General features: G+C 38.8%; 1 protein-coding gene and 1 long non-coding RNA gene across 11 annotated transcripts in view; one reads left to right on the forward strand and one right to left on the reverse strand.

Moving 5' to 3' along the window:
- Positions 1–1,786: 1,786 nt before the first annotated feature.
- On the reverse strand, positions 1,787–4,460 carry LOC144315592 (uncharacterized). The gene is made up of 3 exons (XR_013381323.1): positions 4,304–4,460; positions 2,651–2,727; positions 1,787–2,058 (listed from the first exon to the last, which is right to left on the reverse strand). It is a non-coding gene; the product is annotated as an uncharacterized LOC144315592 (long non-coding RNA).
- The window catches only part of LOC144315591 (uncharacterized), a 63,819-nt gene continuing 56,248 nt past the window's right edge, over positions 4,455–12,025 (forward strand). For 6 of the 10 annotated variants that reach the window (XR_013381322.1, XR_013381321.1, XR_013381320.1 and 3 more), the window contains exon 1: positions 4,455–4,562. The gene's annotated coding sequence lies outside the window, so the exon portion shown is untranslated. The remainder of the gene's footprint in view (positions 4,563–12,025) is intronic. The other 4 variants (XR_013381317.1, XR_013381319.1, XM_077900335.1 and 1 more) reach the window with 1 other exon arrangement.

Genomic DNA, 12,025 nt, shown 5'->3' on the forward strand with positions numbered 1-12,025 from the left:
CTAATCCGTACAATTGTGGTAGAAACCCAGCTTGCAGAAAAAATAAATTGCAATTCAGCTAGTGGGGAAGAATTTTCAAACACAGCATGTACGAGATGCTATTCTATGTTTGCTTTTAGGATTTGAGAAGCAATTCCATGTTGGTGTTCTGCGAGAACAAGAAATCGCCACCACTGATAATTTCAAATAGCCAGCAGACTCCCATCATACGTGATCACGTTTACAGTGAGGCTTAAAAGGCAACAATATGTTTTCACCTACCTCCACACATGCTTCACTGTCTCCCCACCTCAACATAAGACTATTCAGTTGACTGTCAAAATAAAAAGTTATGGGGATCCCTGGGTGGCTCAGCGGTTTAGTGCCTGCCTTCAGCCCAGGAGACCCGGGATCAAGACCCACATCAGACTCCCTGCATGGAGCCTGCTTCTCCCTCTGCCTGTGTCTCTGCCTCTCATTCTCTCTGTGTCTCTCATGAATAAATAAAATCTTTTTAAAAAAGTTATGATGTTAAAAGCCATAAAGCCAAAGGATAGACAAGAAATTTAAGTATAGAGATTCTATAAACATAGAAGAGAAACAAAGTATACAACATAAATTATGAAGAGGGGAAGTAAGGCTTTTTCAGGATAGAACTAAAATCTACTATGAAAAATACTTGACAAGAGGTGTGGGATAAGTGGGTTAAAAGTATATTCACATTTTCCCAGATTCTATCGCCACCTGGTTCTAATTTTGCTTATCATCTTCCAATTTCTTTTCCATATTCCTTGTGAGAGAGGTTTTTGAATGTTTAGAGAGCGTTTGTGCTGTGCTTTGTGTTTTAGGGCTGTTTCCCATTAAAAGAAACATACAGACAGGATAGGAAGACCTCAAGGTATCAGAGTCTGGGAGAGTTTTAAATATCATTACTGTAGTTTGCTTTGAGTTCTAAAACTGAAAAGCTGAAAAATAGATCCTAGAACTAACACTTGTATTTTTACAAATTTGTTTCAGAGACCTAACTATGTTCTGTCATCTACAAAAGTCCTGTCTTCTGTTTACTTGGAAGCACTGATTTGGCTACAGATTATTATGAGAAAGCCTTTTCTTTCTGTTCAAGACCCAAAGGACAAAGATGCTCCCCCTCTTTTTTTAAGTTTAATTTACAGGCTCATCCTGATTCAGTGATAAAGTAATACTCATGCTTGATAAGTACTTTGGGCCTGATGATAAATGTTGTGGTTGGATATTATTGCTATTCAAGTGCACAAAACCCTGGAGAATTTATTGATGGCTGTGGACTGCATTATGTGAATGAGTCTTCTTGTGCAACCTCAGTAGTCCGCCTGATGAAAGGACTTGATCAAACTGTCATCGAGACACCTACAATTCCAATACCAATGTCCCTTTGGCCGAGAGACTCTTAACCCCTATTAGACTTCTAGATGACGAATCTAATGTCAGGGCCCAAAGACACTGAAGTCATATCCTGCATTCTGGTCTTCTTCACCTCTAGGGACAGATTGCCACCAATATCCAGGAGCAAGATAAAGAGTATCACAAGGAGCTAGAGCCCACTTTACCTGAGTCATATGTTTTTAAAGTCTCTTCTGGATGCATACGAGTATGAGAAATGCATACACAGTAATGTTTGAGAAATGCATACACAGTAAAACTGCTTAAGGAATTAATATTGACCAGTATACTCAAAAACATCTAATTCAAGGAATAAATGATGCTAAAATAATCTGCATGGATTTTAAGTTGTCAATGCATTAACCATTGTCAGAGATGCACAGTGAAAATCAAGCCAAGCCTGTGTTCAGTTTATTTTTTATTTTTTAAAGATTTTTATTTTTTTATTTTTATTTTTATTTTTTATGATAGACCGAGAAAGAGAGAGAGAGGCAGAGACACAGGCAGAGGGAGAAGCAGGCTCCATGCTGGGAGCCCAATGCAGGACTTGATCCCGGGACCTCAGGATCGTGCCCTGGGCCAAAGGCAGGTGCCAAACTGCTGAGCCACCCAGGGATCCCCTGTGTTCAGCTTAATATTGGAATCCTTGAGGGATTAAATCTGGAATGAAAAACATCACACTCAATCAAGATCTAGAGTAGTCTGGATTTATATTACATATACCCCTTAATAGATTTGTTGTTTTTTTAAGGTTTCAGGTTGATCTGCTTTACACGACACTGAAATATTGCATTCAAAATCATCAAGAACTTTAGGCATAATTCAAATTTGGTGTCATTGAAATGACAATAATAATGAACATACTATGTCTCGAGAAGAGCTGGGTTATTTTCCTCCCAGATATGGACGCATCCAATTCAGGTTCTTTTAAGAAGACACAAAATCAGGTGCTGACTTTGGTAAACAAATGTTACCATGTGTTTCCATTTCCACCAAATTGTTGCCAGGGTGGGGAGTTTTAACAGAAGTCTCCTTTTAGCGGGAAACAATTTGTAGGACTGGGAGGAAGGGAAAGGAAAGGTCCCTGGAGCAGATTTTTCCCTTCTTCTAAGAAACAGAGCAAGAGCAGATGTGTGAGAGGAGATGCTGCAGTTCGGTCCTGTGTGCTATGTCACTCGGTGCCCTCTAGAAATGAAATTTTGTCAGCTTGTTTCAGCTCACCTCTTCCTGCCATTTAAATACATCCACTCACTTTTTGTTTGCCAGCATGTTAGCTCTTGCCACCCTTTCTCATTCTTCCCAGACCTGCTTTCTTTTATTTTTTCTCCACTGTTAAGGAAAAAAAAAAAAAACATTACTCATAACACTTGCTGAAAAAGGATCAACTTATTCAGGGGACCTCTGGAGGGGAGGGTGTGTTGCAGTAGTTGGGAAAGGGATGTGGTTCAACTTCTAACACAAGGACGATGGTGGGGGGGGGGGAGATTTCTAGCCAAGGAGCAGAGTTGGGGGAGTAGTTTACTCAGAGGAAACATTAGCTAGCAGGACTCTAGCTAGAATGATGCATTAGGATTCTTGCCAAAGGCAGGCCAGAGGAATAGATACCAAGGCACCTATGGAATAGATACCAGTTATGCCTATGGGTGATTTTCTCTAAACTGACCCAGCATGATTTTTGGTAAAACTGAACTAAAGGGGCCACAGACAGAGTCTAACATTGGAGGCTTGAGGGCTGAGAGGAGCCTGACTAGGGTCAGGTCAAGGATAGAGATGTCATCCCCATCTAAATTAAAGCCAATAATCCCTGAAGCTCTGTTATCTAGGCCTCACTGGAAAGGCACCCCTCACCAGATTCCCATGCCCTTCTAGGGTCCACTGTCATCCTTGATGTCTGAGCAAGAAATATGCTCAAGTGTAGCCTACAGACGGGTCAGCATCCTTGGTAAAACTACTGCTTCCAAAATAAGGCACAGGTCTTCCTGTTTCCATTTTCTGCCACATTACTGTAGCAGAAACCAAGAGTCATCTTTATTCTTTATTGCTCCCTGCATGCAATGCATTAGTCATTTCCCCACATTCTACCTCAAAAAAAAAAAAAAAAAAAAATGGCTGCAGCCGCCATCTTAAATCACCCAGTCATTTTCTCTCTCCTGGATTCATATAACAGACTCTCAAATGGTCTCACCACTTCTTTTCTTATTCCCTTCCCTTCCCTTCCCTCCAAACTTTTCTACTCATAGGTGGGAAAAATGGCATTTGTTGAAACAAAAGTTGGATGATATTGTTAAGAGAAAAAAGCTTTCACTGGACTTTCCATTGTACTTATCATATAATCCAACTTCTTGAGTTGGCCTATAAATCCATGCATGACTTCACCCCTGTTTTTCTCTTTAACTCATCTTATTCCAATCTTCTTCTAGTTTTTTTGGTCCAGCTCACCAGACATCTCCCTTTTTCTTCCTTTGGGTCTCAGGAGAAATGTCCCCTCTGCTCTTCTCTGTCTCAATTCCTTGTTTTTTTCCTTCATAGGACTTGTTAAACTTGAATATTTTGTCTCCATCTTTAACTGGTTTTGTTGGCTGCCTCTCCTAGAAACAATTAGCTCCATAAGGACTATCACCTAGCCGCCTTATTCATCACTGTGTAAAATTGTCTGATACAAAGTATATACTCAGGAACTACTTCATGAAAGGATGAATGTTGTCTCCAGGGTACTTCCCCAAAGTCCTTTAGACGAGAATTTCTAGTAAGAGTACAGTAGTCTTATTTTAAGACCTTATTGTCTTTGCTTTTAGAGAGGTTTAAAATTATTTTTTAACAAATACAAGATTCTCCACTAAACTTCTCTAACCATATTCAAATTAAGTTCATTAATGAGTATAGTTGTTAATGCGATATGAATGACCTGAGTAAATGGAGAAGAGGTGTGTGTCCAAAGAAATCCATTTTGGTAAAACCATTGAAGTCTGCTTTCCATGTGTGGCACAATGTTGCCAATAAATAAAAATTCCATGTTCATTGTTATAGTCAGAGTGACTCCATAGTTACTTGGGTTCTAATAGTGACCCAACGGTGAAGTAGACTTGCTCTTCCACAACCTCAGGTGTCATTAGGAATGAGCCTGCCCTGAGGTTGTGTCTGTTCCTGCATAATCTCTGCCAGAGGTAATGATCAGTAGCGAGGAATGGCCAGTGCAGGGCTCAAAATGCTTTGGAAGGCCAAGACAGCTGTCTGAAGCAATTTGGCCTCTGACAGAATAATTGGCAGGTGCCCAAGACACACACAGTGGATTACCTTCCCTTTCCTAAAATAAGTTTGATGCCGATCAGCATTTCTCTTGGGATAATTGTGAAATTGAACCCATGATCATGTCATCAAATATCCATCTCAAGAGAACCCAAATTACGAAATCTGTATTACGCTGGAAGCCTAGTCACGTACACATTTAAGGCAAACTTTTTGGATGAATTTCAGCAGCTGCTTATCCTAAAGAGCCGAATATAAAATTCATAGGCAGCTTCTTTTGTTTGTTCTTTCAAAGGTCATATAAGAATTTCTTTGTTAATGAAGGATTCTATATAACTTTTTGGAAAGGCTGGCGTTATAGATGTTGGTAAACTCTGCTCTTGCCATAAGGTTTTATTTCCATTTGAATTCATTGTAACAAGTACCACCTAACAGCTTATGTAACAATAGGTTAGTGAATGTGATTAATATCTTCACACTTTAAGAAGAGATAGGTAAGTACATTAAAGCACTTTCTGTAGAAATATCTCTAATAGAATATTGCTCACTAATTTTCCCTACTTGCTCAGTTGTGTTTTTTTCTTCAGATTAATGCATCCCAGTTACTACAATTTTCTCTTACATTCTATTTTTAAGGACTTTAATTTCCTCTAACCCAGTTTAGTCAGTTTTTTAAAATAAAATGCCATAAATTGAATATGACAATGCAGATTTAGTCATATCAATGTAAATGATAATGATACTCCAACCCAGTATAATGGAGGGAAAATGAGATATAAAATTAGAACTCTATTCCTATGAAATGAAATCTGAAGTTCTTTGCCAGGCCTCTTTGTTGTTATTAATGGAGGAGAGGGTCCTTACATTCACCTGAATGCTGTGGTAGCCTTGGGAGATCTTGGGATCGAGTTTGAAAGTAGAAGCGAAGATAAGATCAAAATGTTCTGCCAAATAAATGGACTGAGAAGAATGTGGATGGGAGGATTCCCAGGAAACTGAAGACAGGAGATGAGGGGGCAGAGGAAGAAAGAATCAACAGAAAATAAACAATGAGTGATTAAGGAAAACTCTCAAGGGGTAGTGTAGATTAAAGACCTTCTAAGTAGTATATTTAATATACAACTTCAAGTTTTTTAATTTCTACAATGTGAACTTCTTCTGTCTTCTAAGTCTGCAGTAAAGTTTGCTATATTCTTCCCTTCCCCTCCCTCCTGTCATCTCTTCCCTTTCTCTCCCTTTCCCCTTCCTCCTCCACCTCCAACTTCCCCTCTCTCTTTCTTTTTTCTCTCTCTTAGTGTTGATTGGAGAAAGTTCTAACTCTATCCACATCCCACATATCATAACACAGAACAAGGGCATCATGCTTAAGACAGCAAAATGATCCATTACCTGGGTCAATTAAGTGGAAATAAATCCAAAAGCCGGGGGGTGACCATAAGATCACAATCCCTCTTTGATTGTACAATCCTTTCTAAGTCTTACCCAATTTGGAGAAAATTTAAAGGCAAGGAAATACCTTCTATAACTTCAGGTAAGATGTAAAAGGGCTGCTGGCCAGCAAAGAGAAAGCCATCTCTAGAACTTTCTCGGTAACTAAGGCTAGCAGTGTTTGGAGGGAGTGTAGCACAAAGTTGAAACTCCCCAGATGTGTAATAAAAAAGAGATCATTGCAGGAAGGGAGATTAATGAATTTCTGAAAATCACATTAAAAGTCCAGATATAAGAGCAAGAGGTCCTTTTTCACAGAAACTGGTGTGGGATATAGGCAGGCAGGATGTAGTAACAGGATTATGAAAGCAGAGAACTTGAACAGGAACAAGATGAACTCAAAAGCCTTAGAAATATCTGTCTACAGCCTTTGGGGTCTCCATGAGTTCTTTTGTGTCAAGTAATTGGGATTTAACTAGGCCAGCGCAGGTATATCAATTGAGTGTTCTATTCAATAAGCTTAAACACGTGGTAAACTCATAGTGTGAGCTCATTCATGTTGAACTAATTCTATGCCTCTTATTTGAAGTCGGACTCTCTAAAGTTCTTCAAAATATGATGTAGAATCTATCTAGACTGAGAGGCTTCCATCTAACATGGTTGGCCTGATTCTGGAACCCAGAAAAGGCAACCAGGTTAAGTACATTCTTCACAAGGTACCGCACCCCTAAGATTCAGTCTCGTGTAGGTTTAAGATGTAAAATCAAGTAGATAAAAACTGGAAAAAAGAGAAGAACCAGGAATGTACGTCCATATAGTCCTTTGCCAATAGTTTCTGTGATTCATAAACAATGAGAAAGGATTATATAGTGGCATTCGGCAATACAAAGAGAATCTTAGGTTTTGATGCCTTATATTAAACCCTTTTCCACTCATAGATTCATTCTTAAAATCTTCACAAAAGCAGAATTAGAATGCTTCTTTTGAAGCATTATCTCACACACACAAAACATTGGTTGGCCAACAAAATATAAAAGAGGATGAGATTTAATAATTGCCCTACATTTTTGAAGGGTTTTTTTTCTTCTCAGATAATGAAACAATAACAACAAACCAGAGAACTCTTGACACAAAGGGACCATCTCAGTGCTTCACAATAATTTAGATATAGGTGCTTGTTATGGTTCCAAGTGATGTTCTTCTCTTCTATCACCATGGAAATTGACATCAAATTATTTTCAATATATTTTTGAAAGGACAATGAACGCTTCCAGCACATAATAGAGGTATTCATACCATGTAATGAAACTGACCACTGTGCTAATGGAAATCTACTTGATGATGAATGGTATTTTAAAAAATCTTTCTTTATTCCCTAAAAGCAAAATACATTGCCTTGCTTTGTAGGAAAACCTACCCAACAACTCCGCAAGAAGTGAAGAATAGCAGAAAAGCTATTCAAGGTTTTGCTCTCACATCCGAGACAGAAGTAGTGAGATGAAAGATTTCTTTTCAATTTTAGTTTCTTTTCATTTAAAAGCAAAGGGGGAAAGGATATACTGGCTTCAGATGTATCTGAATAGAGTAGATGAATTAATAAATGTTGTACACACTTGTAGTCAAAAGGGAGCTTGTGAAAAGGAAAAGCAAGATGCCACTGGTTGATGAATGCCCAAGGCTTTTTGAATAAAGAAAACATTAACATTCAGATGCAATCCTAACCAAGTGGTCACTTAAATGGCACAATTAGCTGGTGCTTTTTGGATGAGCCACAGAGAGGCAGAGTAGCGAACTCTCTATCAGCTGTATTACCTTGTCCTTTTCTTCCAATTACAGTACACGTGCCCTGAAATTGTACCTTTTCTTCTGTTTCATATTATTATTCCATCATTTCCTGATGACTGATGGAGAGGGACTTCCTCCATGATTTTTTTTATCACAGGAGGTAGGTCATAGATTAATACTCCAAGAGTCTATCCCACCTGCATGTCTACCTCCCTTGTTATCCGCGGAATATTCTATTTCTCTGGGTTAGGGGCATGGCCATGCCTACTGCAATAAAACTTCAAAGAGGGTTGATTATGCAGGAAGAAAATTCATTGCAGAAGTTCATACCCATGGTAGGGCAGGAGGCGATGCACCCAGAACACAGATGCTAAGTACAGGAGAGGTTGGGGGATATAGATCCACTGGATCACCTCCTCCTTCACCTTAAAATTGTTTTAAAATGGGTCTCGACTCTTGATCAGGTGAAGTCCTCATTCCATGCGAGCGCCTGAGACCATGGAAATCTGAGCATCTTTCCCTGAGATCCAAGGGAGGCCTTGGGGAAATTTGTATGCATATTATTTATGTGCCCTGCATATTTGTTTATCTGATAATGGAACAAAGTAAAAAGGTAATCCCAGCAAAGTCCAAGTGTTCATTTCAACCAAATTTTAAGCAGATATAAGCCTTTAAGGACTGGCCTGACTCACCCACTTTTTGTCCTGTTTTCTCCTGTTATGACCTGCAGGGGAGATGGTAGAAATCAGAATATACCTCTCAGTCTGCACAAGAAAACAGTAGCCAGAAAAAGAAAAAAAAAAAAAAAAAGAGAAAGAAAACAGTAGCCAGGACTCGATGGAGGCTGACTCTGTGGCCCTGTCCATTTTGATGGCAGGAATTCAGAGTGGCCTACTGATCCCCAAGACCATTTGCTACAGCTTTATAGAGGGAAGAGGGGAATACCTGTTTTTCGGGAAAGGCATATGATAGACCCCCAAATCGGTCTAGTATATTTCAGTGTATTTCTGCCAGAATATTTGAGAGTATTTCAGTGGGTATTTATGCCAAACTATTAGTCTAATGCTCTGGAAGATTCAATTAAGTTCCTCTTATGGATCTGATATGACTCCTATCATTCACTTCTATAACTGATGATATTTTTTCCCCACAGGAAATGCATAGAATTAGCATGTACTATTGTAATTAGGTATGTCACTTCGAGATCTGTGTGTAATCTTCCCCAGAATAAATTCACAAATTGCCACCAGTAGAACTGTAATGTTTACTGAAGTTCCTACGAGGATTTTGTCTCTAAAGACACCTCCTCTCTGAAGTCACCACTTTTAAAAATAGAGGCAAAACCTACCTCAAATGTGATAATGGGTTTATGACAGACTCTCAATGTTTATGCCAGACTCTCAATGCTGCCAATCTTTTTTGCTACAAAATAGATTTTTTTAAAGCATCAAACAACTTTCCTGTTTTAAACAGACATTAATTGTGAGCAAAAATGGTGGGCATGGTAGAGAGGTAAGCTCTGCCAAGATATTTAGATAGAAAAAGGAAAGAATAACAAAAGAGAAGAATCAGGCAGAGGGCTGAAGCCTATGTAGACAATGTAATTAATTTTGTTTGGGGTAGAAAACGAAGCCCAATAGAAAAGCTATTGCAATTGGCCTCTGAATTTTTTGTATCTTGAAATTTGTTCCTTTTGTCTCGTGTTTAAAATACCACAATTAATTCCAAGCTAGAAAAACCAGTAATCCCTGATTTTTACAGTTGTGTACTCATGTGTACGCACACACACACACACACACACACCATATTAAAATATGAAGGGAAAAGGAAATTTACTGTTGTCTCCTTTGTGCTAAGCTTCCACTGTTTTCATGGATATCTACTATTCTCCTTTACACATATGAGGCTCAGCCAGGAGTCCCAAGGTCAGAAAGTCTCAGAGCAGCAGAGCTCAGGTTCAGACAGGGGAGAGGTCTATGGTCTTTCCACTAATTCACTCTGAAATGCCTAGATGCCTGTAAACTTTCGCATTGCATAATGTCCTCCATATCTATAAGTCTCACTTGGTTCCATAAAATTACATCATAGTGTAATATTAAGAACACTCTGAAATGTTTAAGAACAATAGAATCATTTTTTTTGTATATCGTCCTAAAATTTGCTAACGGCTCAAACATACATCGGTTCTTTACTGTTTAAGACCACCTTGTGAAGTATCATCTTAAATGGAAAAAAAAATAAGATTCTGAGAATTAAAATCCATAGCTAGGACACAGAAGAAACTCAAATCTCATTTCTCTCTAAGTCTAGAGGGTGTGGGACTATATCATGACTGTCTCAGCATCCCTAGAAGTCCATCAGGTCAATTCTTCCAAAGATATTTCAGAACACTTACTCCATATTGGGCACTGCACTAGTGCTGAAGCTGTGGTGAGAAATAACCCAACATGCTCCTGCTGTCATGCAGCACAGCTAACAGTGAACAAATAAATTATGTGCTGCCATATGTGGTCCCATATGTGCTCTGAAGGAAATTATGTGGCATCAAGAGAGTGTATAGGGTTGGGGCAGGGGAGTCTGATCTAGTCATGGGAATCTGGGAAGGAATTTTTGGGAAAGTGATCCTGCAGATAAAATCAGAAGAATATATACAAATTAATCAAAAGAAGAGAGAGGAGAGCATTCTAAGCAGCAGAGATGGTGAGAAAATAGAAGTTCAAGAAATTTAGGGCACCTGGATGGCTCAGTCAGTTAAGCATTTGACTCTTGATTTTGGCTCAGGTCATGATCTCAGGGTTGTGAGATCGAGCCCAGTGTCCAGCTCCATGCCCTGGTTGAGATTCTCTCTTTCCCTCTCCTTCTGCCCCTCCCCACCTATCCCACCATCTCTTTCTCTCTTTCAAAAACAAACAAAACTGATACTTCTCTCAGTCTTTCATGGCTAGACTCTGGAAAGTGAGAAGGTGAGTTTGTAAGCAATGAAGCAAGAGATGCAGTCAATGCCAGCATACTCAGAGATAGGAAGACCACGTGTCTTAGGCAGTGTGGGCTGCTATAACAAATTGCCATAGACTGGGTGGCTTAAACAGCAAACCTTTATTTCTCACAGCTCTACAGGCTGGGAAATGTGCTAGAAGATCAAGATCAAGGTGCTAGTAGATTCGGGTCTGGTGAAGACACTCTGCCCAGTTTACAGACCCTCTTGCCTGTGTTCTTACTGTCCCCTCACATGGAAGACAGCAGAGAGAGAGAGAGAGAGAGAGAGAGAGAGCTCTTGTGTCTCTTTTTGTAAGGGCACCAGTCCCATCACAAGAGCTCCACCCTCAGGTCCTAGTGACCTCTCAAAGTCCCACCTCCTAGAACCATCACACTGAGGGTCAAGATACCAACAGCTGAATTTTGGAGAGCCACCAACATTCAATCCATGTTAAAGATACTGATTTTTATACTGAAAGCAAGGGAGAAGCCCCACAGAGAAGTTCTCTGTAAAGTAGATGTGATTTATACACAAATAATACATATATATAGGAAAATACCAATCTCCATTTTCAGTGTTTTTTTTTTTATCATGAATATGAATGGAATTTTAACATACATACTATTTCTTGTTGTCTCTAGACATCATCCTATGCCTTTTTCTCTGAGAGTTATTCCATAGGATTAACTCCACCGGTCATGATATGATATATTATTTTTACAAGGGTGTTGGATTCTCTTGCTAATTGATTTGTTTTTCATTGGTATTCTCAAATGAGATTGTGCTACAGTATTTTTTGTATATTCTTTGTTAGTTTTGGTATCAATGTAAACTTGTTGCATAAGAAGGTCTTGGAGATTCTTCTTAACTATTGCAGTGCTCTGGAAAGGTGAAATAATGGTTAAGAATAACCAACTTTGCAAGGTTTAGAAGCATTATCCCATGAAGCCATATGGTCCTCAGGCTCAATTTTTTTTTTCTTTTTTTTTTTTTTTTTTTTTGTGGAAGAACTGTTTTATGACTATCTCTAAATCTTATACAAAAACTTATCAGGAGAGAATTTCTCTCCCTAGATTTATACCTAGAATTTAGATCTTATATTGAAGTAAACTTTGATAAATTGTATTTTTCCAGAAAGTTAAACATTTCACATATATTTTCAAATTTATTTACATAGAGTGATGGAAATAA

This window comes from Canis aureus, chromosome 6 (assembly GCF_053574225.1).
Source record: "Canis aureus isolate CA01 chromosome 6, VMU_Caureus_v.1.0, whole genome shotgun sequence".
Taxonomy (NCBI): domain Eukaryota; kingdom Metazoa; phylum Chordata; class Mammalia; order Carnivora; family Canidae; genus Canis; species Canis aureus.